This window comes from Ictidomys tridecemlineatus, chromosome 15, assembly GCF_052094955.1.
Source record: "Ictidomys tridecemlineatus isolate mIctTri1 chromosome 15, mIctTri1.hap1, whole genome shotgun sequence".
Lineage (NCBI taxonomy): Eukaryota > Metazoa > Chordata > Mammalia > Rodentia > Sciuridae > Ictidomys > Ictidomys tridecemlineatus.
The window spans coordinates 12,691,365-12,709,288 of NC_135491.1; the positions used below are offsets into that span (position 1 = coordinate 12,691,365).

General features: G+C 50.9%; 1 pseudogene; it reads right to left on the reverse strand.

The window, feature by feature from the left end:
• Positions 1–4,510: 4,510 nt before the first annotated feature.
• LOC144371130 (cell adhesion molecule CEACAM6-like) lies at positions 4,511–12,446 on the reverse strand (annotated as a pseudogene).
• Positions 12,447–17,924: the final 5,478 nt, after the last annotated feature.

Consider the following 17,924-nt stretch of genomic DNA (forward strand, 5'->3'; position numbering starts at 1 on the left):
TGTTGGCACATGCCTGTAATCCCAGCGGCTCAGGAGGCTGAGGCAGGAAGATTGCAAGTTCAAAGCCAGCCTCAACTAAACTGGGGTGCTAAGCAACTCAGTGAGACCCTGTCTCTAAATAAAATATAAAATAGGGCTGAGGATGTAGCTCAGTGGTTGAGTGTACCTGAGTTCAATCCCCGGTGTCAAAAAATAAAAAATAAAAAAGGCTGGAGATGTGATTCAATAATTAAGCACCCCTAGGTTGGATCTTCAAAGCCCACAAAAACAAAACAAAACAAAAAGACCAAAAGACGACAACAACAACAACAAAACAATGGCAGAATAAGTGAGAAGAGCAAAAAACAATTTTTAAAACACCCCAACTTTTGCTGGAGAACAGTTTAACCTATGTTGGCCAAATAGTGAGAGGCTAATAGTGGATTGCTCCAGGTTGCAACCTCCCAAACTAGTGCTATTTAAAGTCAACTAAAAGGAATTCAAGCTAGAGAGTGTATTTAGGGTCTCCCCCAGTTACAAGAGAAGGGTGTTCCTTTGTGAGGAGGAGAGTGAGGTCTTCAGGAGGAGGTGTGGGCGCACAGCCTTGGAAAGTTCCAGTGACAGAGCAGCAGGTGCTGAGGGTTTGCTCTCCCTTGCGTGTTTATGGCTCCTGATGTGAGTCAGTGGGAAAGCATTGATCTGTGAGGAACATGTGGCATCCCGGTGCCCTGGCATCCCCTGGGAGACAGCAGAGGCCCCAAGGAGGCCAAACCTGCTGGGATTTGGGGAATTAGACCTAGTGATTTGCACTGAAGCGACAATCTGCGGATTCTGTCCTGCAGGCTGACAGTGTCAGTCCCTTGGGCTGCATGTGGCCCTCAACGAGACTCCACCCGTTGGGGCCAAACCCTCTTTAGGGCAGGTCCTAAAGCGGGGTGGGGCAGACCCCATAGTCAGCTTGGAGAGGTTCTCTGTGGGGTGTTTTGCTGACTGGAATCTGTCCATCCCCCCAGGTCACCACCAGTGTCTGGAGCTCTGCTGTCCTCCCAGCAGGAAGCTTGATGCCTGGCCACATGTGGTTCCCTCACCACTCCCAGTTCTCCATATCCCGGCAATAGCCACCATCTGCATTTCCTGGATGGTCGAGAAGACATGACCCTGCCTGTGGCCAGGTCTAGACCTCCCCCAAGGGTCCTGTGAGTCTGTCAGAGAAGGATCTGGAAGGGCTCTGTGAGACAGGAGGAGGGGGAGATGGGGCCTCCTTGCTTCTGGGATGACTGTGGTTTGTGACATCCATCCAGTGATTGAGACTAGGAGGAGGAGGAGGGGTCAGAGCAGGGAGAAGACACACTTTATTTATGGGCGGAAAGGCCCTTTCTGTGCATGCAGAATTGGGGCCTGAGGGGCCTGCCTCCTGAAGGAAGTGTCCCATCAGGGCCTGGTGTCACGGGAACAGAGCATTGGCCTCCCTAGACACAGACTCCAGGATGTGCTGACACAGGAGGGCCTGGCCCAGGTCTTGCTCCAGGTGACCAGGCCTGACTCTCTGCAGAAGGACCCATGCAGCACGTATGGGAACCCAGGATTGGCACTTGCTGTCTCACATGGAGGAGCTGGAGCCCTGTCCCTCCTCTCCAGTCCTGGACACCAGAGATGTTCGTGATGTGGCTCTGAGACACATGTCCCTGAGACTCAGCCCCTCCACACACCTCACAGGGGCACAGCCACACCAGGTTTGTCTAGAGGCACCTGGAGAAGGACCCAGGGAGTGGGAAAGGCAGGGCAGGGTAGGGCAGGGCAGGAGGGTGCAGACACTGTCCACAGAGCCAGGCTGGGCAGAGGGACCCCCTCTTGGACAGCAGCTTCAGGACATGCCCTTGGGAAGGCATGCAGCAGGGGCCCAGGGCTTCCATGTGTCCATTTGTCTCTGAGCTTCTGTCTCGTGGCCTTCTCTGGTGATGCGGTCAGCCTGAGGGACACAGTGAGAGCTCAGCTGGAAGGACCTGCCTGCTCATTCACCAGTCACCCTCCTGGGTGGGAACTCTGGATGCCTTTGTCCTAAGGGTCCCTTGTCCTTGCTTTCATTTATTCCCCCTCTCTCCCCCGGAGCTGAGGACTGAACTCAGGGTGTTGTGCATGGTAGGCAAGACTTCTGTCACCGAGCTAAATCCCCACCCCTGTTGTGTGACTTCTCTGGAAAAACACCTCTTAGCAGGTTCTATGGGACAGGACCCACCACTATGCTCAGGACAGGGACCTGAGCTGCCATATGCTCCCTGGGGACAGGTGTGGATGGATGTCACCACATCAGCTCTGTGGTTGAAAATCTGAAGCCTAGAGTATGGAGACGGTCAACCCACCAGCAGGGATTCTCTATAGCTACAGGGCCTGGGGGGCCTTGGAGATATCTATGATGGGGCCCACCTGTGACCAGCTGTCCCTCATAGGGTGCATTGGGGTGGCTTCTTTCTGGGGCTCAGAAGTACACAGTTATGGGAACACTTAAGGACAGGGAGAGAGCCCTGGGCCTTGGGCAGGACAGAGGCAGGCCTGTTATGAAGAAACTGTGGTCCCTACTCCAGTGACATTATGTATGTCCAGGAACCCTCTGTGTCATGGTGGATGAAGGCCACTCCCTGGGTAGGGGCTGGTGTTTGCTGGTCCAGGAGGGTGAGGCCTGCAGGGGCTGGTGCAGGCATGGGGGTGGGTGCTTGGGGCTTTGGGGTTCATCCTTTGCAGGACTCAGCCTGGGCTTGGGTCCCCTGGGGCAGGTGTGCCTGAGAGCATCTTCCAGGTGGATGGTGAAACCACATGGGGGGAGGGGCCTTGTCCTCTCAGTGCCATGTCTCACTGGGTCTCAGCCCAGGTGCCCCTGTCCCTCCATAACACCATCTCGCTTTGAAGAGGGCACAAGTGAGACCTGCAAAGGGTGGGCCCTGATGTTGGACAGACCTTAGGTCAAGAATAATGGGCCTGTCAGTTGATGGTTCTGAGCATTTACAGACTTGTCAGGAGCTGCCCTGGATGAGCACGCCTCCTGACACCTGAAGCTCTGACCAATCACTACATTTCATAGTGACTTGAGCATTGTCCCAGCTCAGATATCAAGGTGTGCCTTCAGGAGTAGTACCTACTGGGGTTGAGTTAGACTCACTTATTTCTTTTTAATCCTACCCCTTTCCCTGTTTGGGATAGAATGTTCCATGGAACCTCCCTTTGTGTGTCTCCTTCTCTTGCTCTGCCTATGATGCCCAACTGCTCATGAGATGGGCATGACGTCCCCAGAAGTCAGTCAACCTGCTGACAGCAGGCATCAGGAAGCTAGACTCAACCCCCTGAAACCTGACCCCTTGCCTCATTTGAATGGCTTCCCAATAAAAGGGTTCAGCACGTGCTCCTCGCTCTCTCTCTTTCCACAGACCCCTAAGGTCAGAGGAGCCATCACAAGACCCAAAGAAAAGTATTTCTCTGTGATTATTTCCTGCCAGCCCTGTTCACCTGGAGTGACCCTGAGTGTTTAGTCATGGGACGTGACACAGACTCAATCCAAGTTCTGAGGACTTTCCACCTTCACATGATTAACAATTTTCACCAGCTGTATAAACACAAGTGCCTGATAACTACCACTTTACCATAAAAAATATTCAGTGCAGAGTTAAATAACTGATAGGTGGGGCCTTCTGTGCATCCAAGGACATTATCAACCATATAATCCAGGAATTCCACTTCCCAATACAGGCACAGAAGGAGTTGAAATAGTCTGTCAGAGAGAGCCAAACCCCCATGTTCAGGCAGCATTGCCAATAGCCAGTGTCCGTCAATGGATGAACAGATAAAGAAAAGGTGGCTTTTGTTCACAGTGGAATGCTGGCCAGCCTTTCAAAAAAAGGGCATTCTATCACTGTACAACACAGGAAGTGACATAAACTGGGAACAGGAAGCGGGACCCTGCAGGATCTCACCTGTATGTGGAATCTACAAATGTTGAATTTCTAGAAGTAGAAAGCAGAATGGGGGTTACCAGAGACTGGGTGGTCAAGGAGGTCGGAGGGTTTGAAGTTTCAGATAGACAAGAGGAATATGTTTTGAGATCTACTGCTCAGCAGGATGGGAAAGTTCTGGAAACAGTGGTGATGGCTGCACAGAACCTGGTTAATGCTGCTGAATTGTATGCTCAAGGGGGCCAAGATGGCAAATCTTAGGTTGTGTGTATTTTACCACACACCAGAAAAAAAAAAGTGAACAGAAAAGAATCTTGAACCAGGCACATGGTGCACACCTGTAGTTTTGATACTTGAGAGGCTGAGGCAGGAGGATTGCAAGTTGAGGCCAGCCTGAGCAACTTAGCCAGACCCTGTCTCAAAATAAAATAAAAAGGGATGGGGATTTAACTTGGTGGTAGAGTCTGCCGCGCGACCAGCACGCTAGTTTCATACTAGAGGTTCCAAACATAATAGTTAACTAGTGAGATCAAAATAAAGACACATAAAACTCAGTTTACCTTTTCCTTGCCCAATTCAGAGACGGCTTCTCCTGGCTCCTGCCTCGAGCCACCCGGTGGTAGCGAGGTGTACATAAGAGGCCAGCAGGAGAGAGGAAGGAGCACGCCAGAGAGTGGGCTTTTATTGGGGAACAAATAATTCAGGGGAAAATTCCATCCAATGAAGGTCGAGGGGGACAGCATTCCAAGGTCAGGGTCAGTGATTGGTTTCCAGGTCAATGGTCAGTCACACCCCCACATGGACAGGCCCTCGCACCTGGAAAGGGTGGGGATAAGCTCTGACACAGCTGACCTGAGTGCCTCACACCCAGTCAGGGAGGTAGCCCAATCACAGGTGAGAACTGCTTCCCACAGTAGAGCACTTGCCACTTGCCTAGCCTGAGTCCAACCCTCCGAACTGTCAAAAAAAGGAACAAAGTGGATTCAACCAACTGCAGAAGGAAAACAGTCCGACAAAACTGTGTTCTCACTGAAAATGTACAGAGGTTCTTTTCTCTTATTATTCCTTAAATGATACAGTATTACAATTATTTATATAGCATTTACATTGTAGGAGATATTAAAAAAATCTAGAGCTGATTTAAGGTGTATGGAAGTTACTGGGCATGGTGGTACATGCCTGGAATCCCAGCTACTTGGGAGGCTGAAGCAGGAGGATCAAAAGTTTGAGGCCATCCTGGGAAATTTAGTGAGACTAAATTGACTCAAATATAAAAGGGCTGTGGATAAAAATAACAGCTCAGTGGTAGTGCACTTGCCTAGTATGTGTGAAGCCCTGGGTTCTAGCCCCAGCACTGAAAAGTAACATAAAAATAAAAAGGGCTTGGATATAGTTCAGTGGTAGAGCTCTTGCCTAGCAAGCATGAGGCCCTGGGTTCCATTCCCAGTGCTGCAAAATAAAGTGTACGGAAAAGGGAGAATGTTGGTTATACACAAACACTATGCCATTCTTGTTTATTTTTTGTACTGGGGATTGAACTCAGGGCCACTTTACCACTGAGCTAAGTCCCCAGACCTTTTCATTTTATTTTTTTGTTTGAGACAAGGTCTCATTAAGTTGCTTAGAACCTCGCTAAGTTCAAGGCCGAGACTGGCCTTGAACTTGTGATCCTCCTGTGGCAGCTTCCCAAGCTGCTGGGAACTATGCCATTCTTTATAAGGTTCTAGAGCATCCTTTGGTAGATGCAGGGCTTCTGGAAGCAATTCCTCATGAATGCAGAAGTTGACTACACATTTCACTGACAGCCTAAACTCTGAACCACTTTGCAATTCTGCTTACAGCTTTAGTGTCTTAATTGATATTCTTTCCCCTGTGACTTTTATCCATTTTGTATACCATTGATAAAGAAATCCCCTCAGTAAGATGTAGGAGGGGCAGAGGGTCACTCACCGATCACAGTCAGCGTGATGGGGTTGCTCTTTAGGGAAGAGATTGGGTTGGAGACTTGACAATGATACTCGTCCCCCATCTGAGGGGGCTTTGCTCCTGTCATTTGGGGAAAAAGAGGATGAACGTATTGCAAAGCCATGCAGGTTCCTTGATGCTCACGGAGGAGGTAACAGAAAGCAGAGAGGTGACAGAAAGGGACAAGTTAGTGACAGAAAGAAGTGACTTGACTTCAAGGACCCTCCCCCTTTCTGGAAAGCTCCTTCCACTACCTAAGACTTTCTGGGTCTGGGAGAAGCCCCTCCCCACATTCCAGGCTGGACCCTAGATTGGTCATGAGTAGTCAGAAGCAAGAGGAGAGTCTCTGGGATGGAGCAGGAGGCTCAGGTAAGGACAGGGATTTGCTTGAGCCAGGCTAGGAAGGAACTTCTTCCACGTTTTTTCCAGAAAAATCAAGACTCCACCCAGCACTTGATACTGTGCTCCAGGGTCCACTTACCAAGGACAGTAATATTCTTGGTTGTGGTCCTATTGAGGTTAGTGACAGAGTTATGGGCGACACACACATAGGATCTGCTATTATTTGTAGAGAGGTTGAGGATTGAGAGCTCTTGTGTGGATTCCAGGGGCCTCCCATTGAGAGACCAAGAGTACTGAGCAGGCGGGTTAGAGTCTGCGTGGCAGGAGAGGTGGAGATTTGTCCCTGGATGGAAATGTGAGTCTGGGGGCTTATGATGGGGTTTATCTGGGCCATCTGGACAAACAGAATAAAGCCACATGTAATGTCATCAGAGGGAAGGGGAAGTTCCTAGACTGTAGAAGGCCACAATATAACTACTGATCCAGGTCACAACCTTGGTTTTTTTAAAAAGTTGAAACTAGGCTGGAGAGTACACTGGTACAGCACCTGCCCAGCATGCATGAGGACCTGGGTTCAAATCCCAGCACCATACACACTCACAGAAAGTCTCAACCAAACCCCTTTGTTCACTGAAATTAGTCTGTGACATTCCCCTGCTTCTCTGTCCCAGGTGGCTGACCCCAGGCCTCCCCAGGGAACCACAAGCCCTCCTCTCCTATTCATGGCCCAAGGCTGGGCCTGCCTGGATGTGCCTGGGGCTATTGTCACAGCCAGTCCAGGTGCCCAGGAGAGAGGGTCTGTGTACTTGGACCCGAGAGGGACTAAGTGGCCCAGCCTCTGGCCCTGTGTGTTTGAGTTCACAGCCAGGGTAATGGAGGAATAGAAGTTACTCACAGGAAATATTCAGGGTGAGTGGGTCACTGTGGCTGGCACTCACTGGGTTCTGGGTTTCACACTCATAGGGTCCTGTGTCATTCCTTGTGACACTGAATAAAGTGAGAGTCCTGTTGTTGTTGGACAGCTTCAGCCTGTCACCATCTGGGATCATCTGACTGTTTATCTTCCACAGGTAGGTCGCATAATTAACCTCAGGTTCACACGTTAATGCTAGAGAGTCCTCACCCTCCATGGGTTGGGAGTTGTTGATTTTGATGTTGGGTTTGGGTAATTTCTCTGTGCAGACAACAAAGAGAGGATTGCCCTGTGATCCCCACAAATGTGTCTTTCCACCTAAGCTGGCCTCTCACCTCCCATCAACCTGAGTCCTGAAGAACCAGGCAGAGTGGGTATCCTGGGCAGATGCAGGAGGATCTGAGGGATCAGAGGATGTGGGGCCCCCTGGGCTGTGTGTGGGAGAAGCACAGAGTTTCTCACAGGTGCACTTAATTGCAGAGTTTGGTCCTGGACAGACCCAGGACTGGGAGTTAGCAACCCTGTGTCTCCTCTGGTCTTCGCTGGCCCTGGCTGGCCTTGAGACGCAGAGTCCCTCCAGCTGCATGGACTCCAGGGTTCGCCCACGTGTGTGTCCTCTGAGCCTTTCGTTCTCAAGGCCATCCTAGATGTGGGTCATGATGGGACACCGCTTTGTGCCTAAACCTCCTGATCATACAATGGGGCATTTGAACAGAAATCCCACACTAGGAGGCCAGGGGGCATTCAGGTTGGTGGTCATCCTGGGGCCACAAGGGGGGCAGTTCTGCTCAGGTGTTTCCTGGTGACTGACAGGAGCCAGTGACACCTGAAAGGCAAAGCATGAGTCCAAAGAATGCTCTAGGGTGAGGGGACAGACAAGGTTTAGAGCAGAGTCATGTTCCTGTCCTTGGTCTTTACGTTCCTTCTCCCCCTGCAGAGAGCAGCTGAGGCAGGTGGAATTGTCCTGAGAGACCAGTGGATGGTTCGTAACACATCAGCACTAAGAGGTGGAAGAGGGGACCAGGACCTTGCTGAAAATATGGCCTCGTGGGCTTGCGTGTGGCAGACCTGGGGTAGAAATGGGGGATGTTAAAGTTTTCCATATGGGAAAATAGTGTTTAATACGCAGGATCTAAGACTCCTTTCTGAAAGAAATATTGCTCTCAGGAGCACAGTGTCTTAGACTGAGATCTGAAGTCCTGAGCGGTCACATTATGACCCAAGGCAGATGCTAAGGTCACTTTGAAACCTTAGCAGCCTCCTGAGTAAGGAGAGACCTGTAGGTCCTGGTGGAGGACTGAATGGTCAGAGGGGACATCTGAGGGTCTCTGCTATGTAAAATGAGGCACAACACCAAACTCAGAGAAGTATTATTGATCATGTTAATCAATCTAGAAGTCTATGTTCCCAATTGCTATGGAGACTCAGCAAAGGGGGAAGCACCTGACACAGGCCTGTGGAATGCCTTCTTCCTGTTCTTTTCACCCCAGGAAGTGCAGAGGGATCATCAGATTGATCCAAATCAGGGCCTAGAGCCTAATGTAAGTGACCGTGGCTGGAGCATCACACCATGTGGGGACAGACCTCCCTTGTGGTGATGGTGTCCTCATGGGGACACAGGCACATATGGAATAGACAGCCCCTGAGACAGCACCGTTCAGTCCAGCTCCCCCTTGGGGAAGGTCCTGGGAGTCACTGGAGGAGCCTGAGCCCCACTTAGGGACCAGGATGGAGCCACCAGTCATCTGGGTGTAAGGAGCCTGGGACCTAGGGGCTTGCCGCCCTGTCCTGCCACTGCCCCCCTCGCTGAGTCAGTGCAGAGAGTAGATGGGGGAGATGCTCAGGCCTGTGTCCTGGCCTATTTCACATGTCATTGTCATGGAAGGAAAGAGCCCTGGAAGGGACACAGTGGGGCCTTCTTCACAATCGGGGACATTGTCCCTCATCAGCCTGATAGGGGCACTTGCCTCGACTGTTTCTGTGCCCTTTACTGCTGCCCAGGAGGGGGTCTGGCCCCAGGTGTTAGCAAGAGGTGGACAGGACAGATGGCCATTAGTGCAGGGAGGGAAGGGCATGGCTCACCGTGGAGGGCAGGGCCAGTCCTGCCTGAATGAGAAGGAGGGAGAGGACGGACAGGCAGGAGCAAGGCAGCCAGAATCGCCATGGCAGGGAGCAGTGGGGGTACAGTGACTTAAAGCCCCAGGTCCACGAGCCTCATGGCTGCCTCAGAACTGACCCAGGGCCACCCTGAAGACCCTCCACAGCCTGGCCACCCCAAGGGCATCCTGTGATGTGGCTCCTGGGTGGCCTCAGGAGAGGTGGTTGGTGGGATGGGGCAAGAGCCTCAGCCTCCAGGAGGGACAGGGAGCAGGTGGCAGAACCCCCTGGGATTGCACATGCAGGTTCCAGGTTCTGAGGAGGTTCAGGGTCATTCATTCACAATCCCTTTCCCCCTCCTTCCTCATAAAACCACTGAGAGTGGGCCACACATTGGGCCCTGTACTGGCGGCAGGCTCTAGTGGGGAGTGAGAAAGAAAAGTCCTGTTCCTTATGCTCCAGAGGGCTGGGCTTGTGGCGCACACCTGTAATCCCAGTGGCTCAGGAGGCTGAGACAGGAGGATCGTGAGTTCAAAGCCAGCCTCAGCAATGGTCAGGCTAAAGCAGCTCAGTGAGACCCTGTCTCTAAATAAAATACAAAACAGGGCTGGGATGTGGCTCAGTGGTCGAGTGCCCCTGAGTTCAGTCTCTGGTACCCCCGTTCCCTTTGCTGCCCCCAGAAAAGAAAAAAAGAAACACCTTATGCTACAGAGGGAGTGACACCCAACACACCAGGAAACAGGAGACTTCAAGTTCAGTGAGGGAAGGTGTGGACCAGCTGTGGGAGGTGGAGGCCTGGACATTCTGTTGAGGCAGGTAATTTGGTTCCAGAGTGAAAATTGATTATCCTCCATTTGCTCTCACTCCCAGACCACACTGTCCACTCCAGCTGCCAGTGCCCTGAGCCAATGGCTGTTCTCTGGTTCACAGATGCCTAATAGGCCCTCAGCATGCAGAGCACAGGGCTCTGGTTACACAGTGACATGCACCTCTGATCTGCCACCCATGGTCTGTGTGACCTGATTCAGCAACTGTGTTCCCTGTGCCTCAGTTTCCCTTTATTGGATACATGGGAAGTGGTGTCTGGTTCACCATGTTGTCTCTAAGTTAACCTTGAAATCCTCACAGTAACCTGACCCTGGTTTGGAGGAGCTGCCCCCAAAGAAAAAGCCCCTACTCTGATCTGCCTCCCAGTGAGAGCGCCCTGGGCTGGTCCCGGGAGGACCAGGAGCTCCAGGGGCATCTCTTTCCTCTGTTCCTCCCCTTGGGGACATGGACCTTCCTGTGGAGCCTCATAGAGGTCCATCAGGGCACCTGATTGGCCTGAGGCACCTGTCCCTCTGTGCTCACCACACCTCATCCCAGGAGAAGGAGATGCTCAGGTGCCCTTGCCCAGATGTGGCTCCTGGGACTGTGCCCTGGCTGCTGACCACCTCCAGGAGCTACCAGATCAGGTGGCCAGTAAATCATTGCTCCCCAGCGGCCCTCAACAGGAAGCCAAACTCCAACCCTGGCCACATGTCCTCAGGGTCACCTGGAGCCAGGAGCCTGGGACAGAGGTCTGGGGCAGGAGCTTCCTGGGGCTGACCTTCTCTGTGAGGACTCCAGGGCCCTCAGGCCAGGCCTGACTCAGTCCTGCAGGGTCGTTCTCAGGGCCATGCTCCTGGGAAGGACACAGGGGCTGGGCTGAGACTGCTCTGCCTGGGCCGAGCCTCCCACCAGACCACCCTGCTCTCTGCCAGTGGATTCAGGCAGAGGACTCGGATCTTCTGAAGTCTGTTTGCACTGCGTGTGTCCTGCAGTAAGTGCTCCAACTCCACTGTGGGGACGTAATGCACAGGAGGAGGGAGGCAGATCCAGGTCTCTGTGTGTGCTGTGGAGTTAACCCTCCAACACCCAGAGGGCTGGGGCATCACCCACCATGTACACAGAACTCTCCAGTTGCTGCTTCAGTACGAAAATTAGTAGCTATGTTTTGAAGGGTGTAGAATCCTGTCTTCCCCTTTGTCACATTCACGAACAGCAGGGACCCATTGCGGTGTATTGTCTCTCGCCCACTGAATGCAGGCCCTGGGTAGTTGAGTGTGTGAAATTTGAGTAGGATACAATAAGAAGGTTTTGGTTTGTTATTTGCCCTCTGTACCAGGAGTAGCCTGCAGTGTTCTCCGACACATTGTGGACAAGTAGAAGAACGTCTGTCCCTTCAGCAGCATCGAAAGGCACTGGTTCAATAGTGAGCTGGGCAGTGGGGTGCGGGTTCCAGAAGATTAACAGTGAGACTAGGAGGGAAGAGAGAGAAATCCATCAACACTGGGACCTTTGTACTGGGTGGAAGGATGGGGACCAGGTCCTCAGCAGGAGTTTTCATCCTCAGCCTTGGGGTGTGTGGTGTGTATGTGTGTGTGTGTCCCTGGTCAAGGCCAGCAGCTTCACCGTATTTCCTTCAGGACCCCTGTACCTGTCATCCTCTCTTGGGAACACCTTTCCCCAGGTGTCTGCAAGGCTGGCCCCTCAGTGCCCTCAGAGCCCTGCTCACACCCAGGGCACCTGGGCACCCGCCTCCCCTGACCATCTCCTTACAGACCCCAGGTCTTCCCTGTGGACATTTCCCTGCTCTCTGCCCTCCTAGATCTACACAGCACCTGGCCTCACCTGCAGACCTCCCTCTGGCCTGGCCTCCTGCCCTCTAGAGAGGAAGCTCCAGGAGGCAGAGACTAGTCTGACCCTTGTGGTAGCCCAGGGCCTGGACCAGGCTCAGCCTCCTGTGGATGAGTGAAGCAGGGTCCCCACCCTGAGGGTCCAGGTGTCTGTGTGCCAATGTCTGAGGCTGGTGGCTGCAGACAGTGTCCACTGCTCAAGTTGTCTTTCTATTTGGAGAGTGGCCGTGACAGAGCTGTTAACACTGATTTTCAAAATATAATGGCCCCTGGTGAGTAACTTGGAGAAGAGCACCACTGAGCTTTCCGTCCCCTTCATCAGTTCCTCTTGGTGAGCTTCTGTCTGTCTTCTGTGTTTTGTTCCCAATGGGTTCCCAATGGGACAGAGTGAAGCCCTGTGTCCCCTGTGAGGGTCGTGTCCTCCCCAGGGGACACCAGCAAGACTGTGCTCCACCTCCCGCCCTCCTCAGGGAACTGTCCCCTCTTACCTGCCAGCAGGACCCCCTGCCAGGGGATGCCCCCTCTGCAGGGACAGGCTGAGGGGGGCTGCATGGTCCCTGCTGCTCTGTCCCCTCTGTGGAAGGAGCTCACTGCAGAGCCGCTGGGAAGCCGAGGTCCAGGCCAGTCAGCCCTGCTGCCCTGCTCCTCTCTGAGCTCAGCCTCCTCCCAGGGCAGGAGCACTTTCCTGGGTCACAGGGCTGGGGGCGGGGTCTCTGTGGAGGAACCTCTCTGTCCCCTCCCTCTCAGTCCTGCCTCCTGTCCCTTCTGCTTTCCCTGTTGGGTTTCACTACTGCATGCCACACCCTGAGGAGCAAGGCAGGTGGGGACGCTGTCCCCTGAGAGAAGTGGCTCACCCAGCACTGGCCTCAGCTGTGTCCTGGCCTCAGGGCTCTCAGCACCACCAGGGAGCCCCTGGGGTCCCCTCACCCTGGGCATATTTCCTTTATGATATAGAATCCCAGTTTAGCCCTGTGTCTTCCCCATGTTCTCAAATGCTCTAGGAAACTGGATTTCCTCCCTTTAGGAAGGGGACAGAGAGAGCTCTGGGGTCTCGAAAGGGGTCCACTGAGCGCTGGCTGATGAGGGGACCTTCTCTCTGTACCTGGTGTCCCCAGCCTGGCCTCTGAGTGGCTATCTCAGGACTTCACACCCTTTGTGTCCTGGGAGGGGAGGACTGTGGTAGTGGAGGTAGGTGACCATGGGCTCCATGGTCCTCAGGGAGAGATTTTAGGGAGACCCTCCCTCTCCATTTTTTGGTGCAGCTGAGTCTCAGGCCTGCCCATGCCTTCCTTGGGTGGCCTCTGTCCTCTACCTAGTGACTCTCCTGTGGTCACCCTGACTTTTTCATGCGTGTTACCCAGAGGCAAAGGCCTGCTCAGAGGGTCCTCACAGGCCCAGGAAAGAGGGAGCTGGGAGCCGAGCAGGTTCGTGGGAGGCACCCTGTCCTCTATTGGTCTATTGCAGAGGAAATCTCACCACATGTCCACCTCCTCAGCCAAAGCCTAGTGGAATTCTCAGAATCAATTTGCCAAATGTTGTCCCATGTCGCCCCCTGGTGGTCATGAGGAGACCTGTGGCCAGTGTCAGGGACTGTAGCAGGGATGCTGTCCAGAGTCCAAATGGTGAGAGCTGGCCCTGACCCTGGGCACAGGTAACCTTGACCTACTGGCTGCAGAGTGGGTCCCATTTACTGAGTGTCCCAAGGATACATGACTGTGTCCAGTGCAGGGTGAGTCTAGTGAGAGGACGGGATTTGTCTTGGGGACTCCTGCTCCAGAGTAGGGAGGACTGGGCCCCGAGAGTATGGACAGCCTCAGAAGGGGCCATGTGTGCTTAAGGGTTCAAAGGAAGGACATGGGAAGGTGTCTCCTGAGGCTTTAGGGGGCAAGCACTGGCCTTGTGAGCTATGTCTGCGGTTGGCTGGTGTCGTGTGAGTATTATGGGGATTATCTGGTTAGATACATGACCTAGCCTCTCATCCCAGCTGTTCAGGAGGCTGAGGCAGGAGGATCTCTAGTTTGAAGGCAGCCTGGGCAACTTAGTTTGACTTAGTTTGACTTTGTTTCAAAATAAAAAATGTAATGTAGTTTAGTGTTACAGTGCTCCTGGGGCCAATCCCTAATCCCTCACCTCTCTCTCTCTCTCTCTCTCTCTCTCTCTCTCTCTCTCACACACACACACACACACACACACACACACACACACGCACACGCACATGCATATGCAATGCAAACATACACACACTAAGCAGAGTGCTTGTATTTTACACATCTTTCTTAAAAACTTTTCATAATGTAATACTTATTACAAAAATGGGCTATATTAACCCTTTAAACTGTAGAAATACATGCCATGAGTCCATTCAAATATACAACAACCACTACTATTTCCAGGATTTTTTCATCACCTGCACTAAAACTCTGACCATTAAGCTATCACGTCTCAGGACCCTCTAGCCTCGGTAACCTTGAATCTATTTTCTGTCTCTTATGAATTTGTCTATTCCAGATATTTCATATAAATGAAATTATACAACCATGTACCATTTGCTTCTTGTTTAGTCATGTTTTCAGGTTGACCCAAGTTGTAATGTGCATCAAAACTTTATTTTTCATGGCTAATTAATAATCCAACATATTTGTGAGCCATGTTTTTTATGTGTTCCTCTGTTGATGGACACGGGGTTGTTTCCACACCTGCCTGTTGTGAAGAATGGTGTGGCGAGCCTTAGCCTGGGGGAGCTATTGGAGTCCCTGTTTCCCATCCTGTGGGCACGTGCCCAGCCGTGGGAGTGCTGGGTACATGGGCTTCTGCCTGGCTCTGGCAGGAAGTGCCCAAGTGTTCTCCACTGTGACTGCAGCTCTTCAGAGTCCCTGGGGAATGTAGGAAGGTGTGGGGTGAGGTGTCATTGTGATTTTGATTTGGTTCCTTAGAGACTGATGACACTGAGCATCTTGTCATGTGCTTATTGGCCACTGGAACATCTCTGGAGATAGGTCTTGCAAGCCCTTTGCCCTCCCCCTTCTCTTTCACTGCTGGGGATTGATCTGAGGGGCGCTGTACCTCTGAGCGACACCCCCAGCCTTTACATGTATTTATTTATTTTTGTTTTGGGACAGGTGCCCAGGCTGGCTGCAAACTTGGGAATTTCATGTCTTAGACGCCTGGGATTACAGATGCCCAGGACTGTGCAAGGGTCCTTGGCATATTCTAAATTTAGGTTATTCTTTGGTTGCAGATTTATACCCATTGGTTATATAATCTAGACATGAAATCCATATCACAAAATATATCTGCAAATATTTTCTTCTATTCTGTCCTTTTACTTTTTATTAAACTCATGCCACTTATTTGTTTATAAGTAATTTTAACAAAATCATATGGGTCCCTACTCGTTTACAAAAACAAGTTAAATCTTTAATGGTAAATACTTTTAGTGTTTTAAAAAATTAATGCATTTTCATATTTGAACGTCTTTTCAAGGAAGGATTCATTCTCCTGCATCCTGCTTGTTGGAAGTACTGATGAGGATCAGATCACAGGCTTCCTCTTCCCAGTGTGCACAGAGCTCCCTGTGTTCACAATGTCATGGACCCAGCAGGTGTCACTGATGTGTGACTACAGACCCTTGGGAAGCCCACAATGCTGTGGGGGTTCAGGCAGCCGTGTGGCAGTACCTTGAAACATGTCTTATCCAGGGACGTCAAGTGATTAGAAGTGACAAGCCCCAGTCAGTCTCTGCCCTCTTACACTCAGTTCTTCTGTTGAGAGGGGGAGGATTTTAAATGCCGAGTTGTTACTGAAGGTTGGTGTAGACACTGCTGATTGTCACAGCTAGGGGACGGTGTTGAGAGCCACAGCCAAAGGGGCCCCAGCAAACTTCCAGCTGCCAGCAAACCTTCAGACTGCCAGCTGATGATTGGCTCACAGCGGCCCCAGCAACATCTAGCTGATTGGCTCCTCCACGGAGCTGCTCATTGGGCTGTTTCCCTGCCCTTTCAGACCACGGAACTGCTCATTGGGGGACTTCTTTGGCTCTGCCCACGTGACCCAGCCAATCGGCCTCAAGAGCAGGAGGATTGTGGGAGGTGGAGGCTTGTGTGGGTGAGAGGCTTGTGGAAGCTGGTGGTGGCAGTTGGGCTCTGACGGTTTTTTCCTGAGGAGCTGTTTTGCTTTGCGTTTGTAGTTCTAAAAATAAAGTTAGTTTCTTTTGACAAGTGGCTCCTGAATTGTGCCCAGCCAGACTGCGGCATTTGGTGGCTCGCACGGGGAGCGACTGAGGGTAAGAAAACTGCTCGCCCCTGAGGGATGGGTAGCCATTCTAAGTTTCCTCTTTTGTTTTGCTTCATTTTTGTTTTAACTTGCCTGTCCCTGGAGATGAGTGAGACGGAAGAAAAACCACTCACATCTGAGGAAAAACTATTTGCGTCTGAGGAACAGATAGGGAGAAAGGACGGATGCACACGTCAGGAGGATAGAAAGGCTATAATGAATTTTTGTTGTTCCATTTTTATTGGATTCTGTCTTGGTGTTGTTGGGTGTTATTTTGTTGGGTTGTATTATAGTAGAAATACGGGATCAGCAATTAGTAAAAAACAAACCGAAAGACTGTTAAGTAAATTGTTAGAGGAAGGAGGCATCTCAGTAAAATCAAGAGCAGTCAGGGCATACGTTGATACAATACAAAAATATAGCCCATGGCTTTTTAAGGAGGAGTTGTTAAATATATCACAGTGGGACGATCATGGTGAAGATTTAAAAAGAATAGAAAAGAACAACCCAGGGACTCTGCCAGTTGGCACATTGACATTGTGGGCGCTAGTATCTTGTTTGCTTAGTCCAAAGCCTTCAGTTCAGACAAAGGTAGAGGAAGGAGAAGACATATTGATTCAAGTAAAAGAGAAGGTCTCTCAAGTTAGTCAGAAAGAGGAAAAGATTCAAGTAAAAGAGAAGGTCTTTCGAGCTAGTGAGACAGAGGAAGGAAGTTTAGAGCAGAAAAAGCCATCAGGGGAAAAGTTACAACAGGAGACTGCTAATAACACCTTTCTATCAGAGAGCGTAAGTGTCCAACCAACAGCACCACCTCTACAGGAGACTGCTACTAACAGCATTCTATCACCAGAGGGCATAAGTGTCCAATCAACAGCACCACCTCCATATGCTAGGAGACTCCCAACCCCCGCAGTTGATAGTTGGGATCCTGAGACAGGATCTCAAGTATGCCCTGTATTTGAGGTAGGAGGGCAGCGAATTTACCAGGGTTTAAATTTCAAATCAGTGAAGGAGCTAAAAGAGGCTGTAACAACCTATGGTCCTCAAGCACCCTTCACTGTAAGCTTGGTCAAATCCATTACCAACTTAAACATGACGCCAGCAGATTGGGCGAATATTTGTAAAGCTGTGCTAAATGGAGGACAATACCTGTTATGGAAGGTTTCCAATGAGGAATTTTGCAAGGAGACGGCTAGGCGAAATGCAGCAGCTGGTTATCCTCAGAGAAATCTAGATATGTTGTTAGGAAAGGGACCTTATGAGGATGGGCAGCAACAAATTGCATATGATCCTGGTGTATATTTACAAATTGCTGTAGATGCAGTTAAGGCATGGAAGACTTTACAAGGACATGGAGGTTTACAAGGTCAATTATCTAAGATAATACAAGGAGCTAATGAACCTTACGCTGAATTTGTAGATAGGCTTATTCAAACAGCTACCAGAGTTTTGGGGAATACAGAACAAGCAATGCCATTAATAAAACAACTGGCTTATGACCAAGCGAGTCGTTGGTGCAGAGATATCATTAGACCATGGAAACAGGAAGATTTAAACACATATATTAAATTATGTAGAGACATTAATGAACAAGAGCAAGTCATGGCAGCTGCAGTAAAACAGGCTTTAGATGCCAGAGACATTAATGAACAAGGGCAAATTGTGGCAGCTGCAGTAAAACAGGCTTTATATGCCAGGCCAAGAACATGCTACAATTGTCAACAAACAGGACATTTTAAAAGGAATTGCCCCATAGGA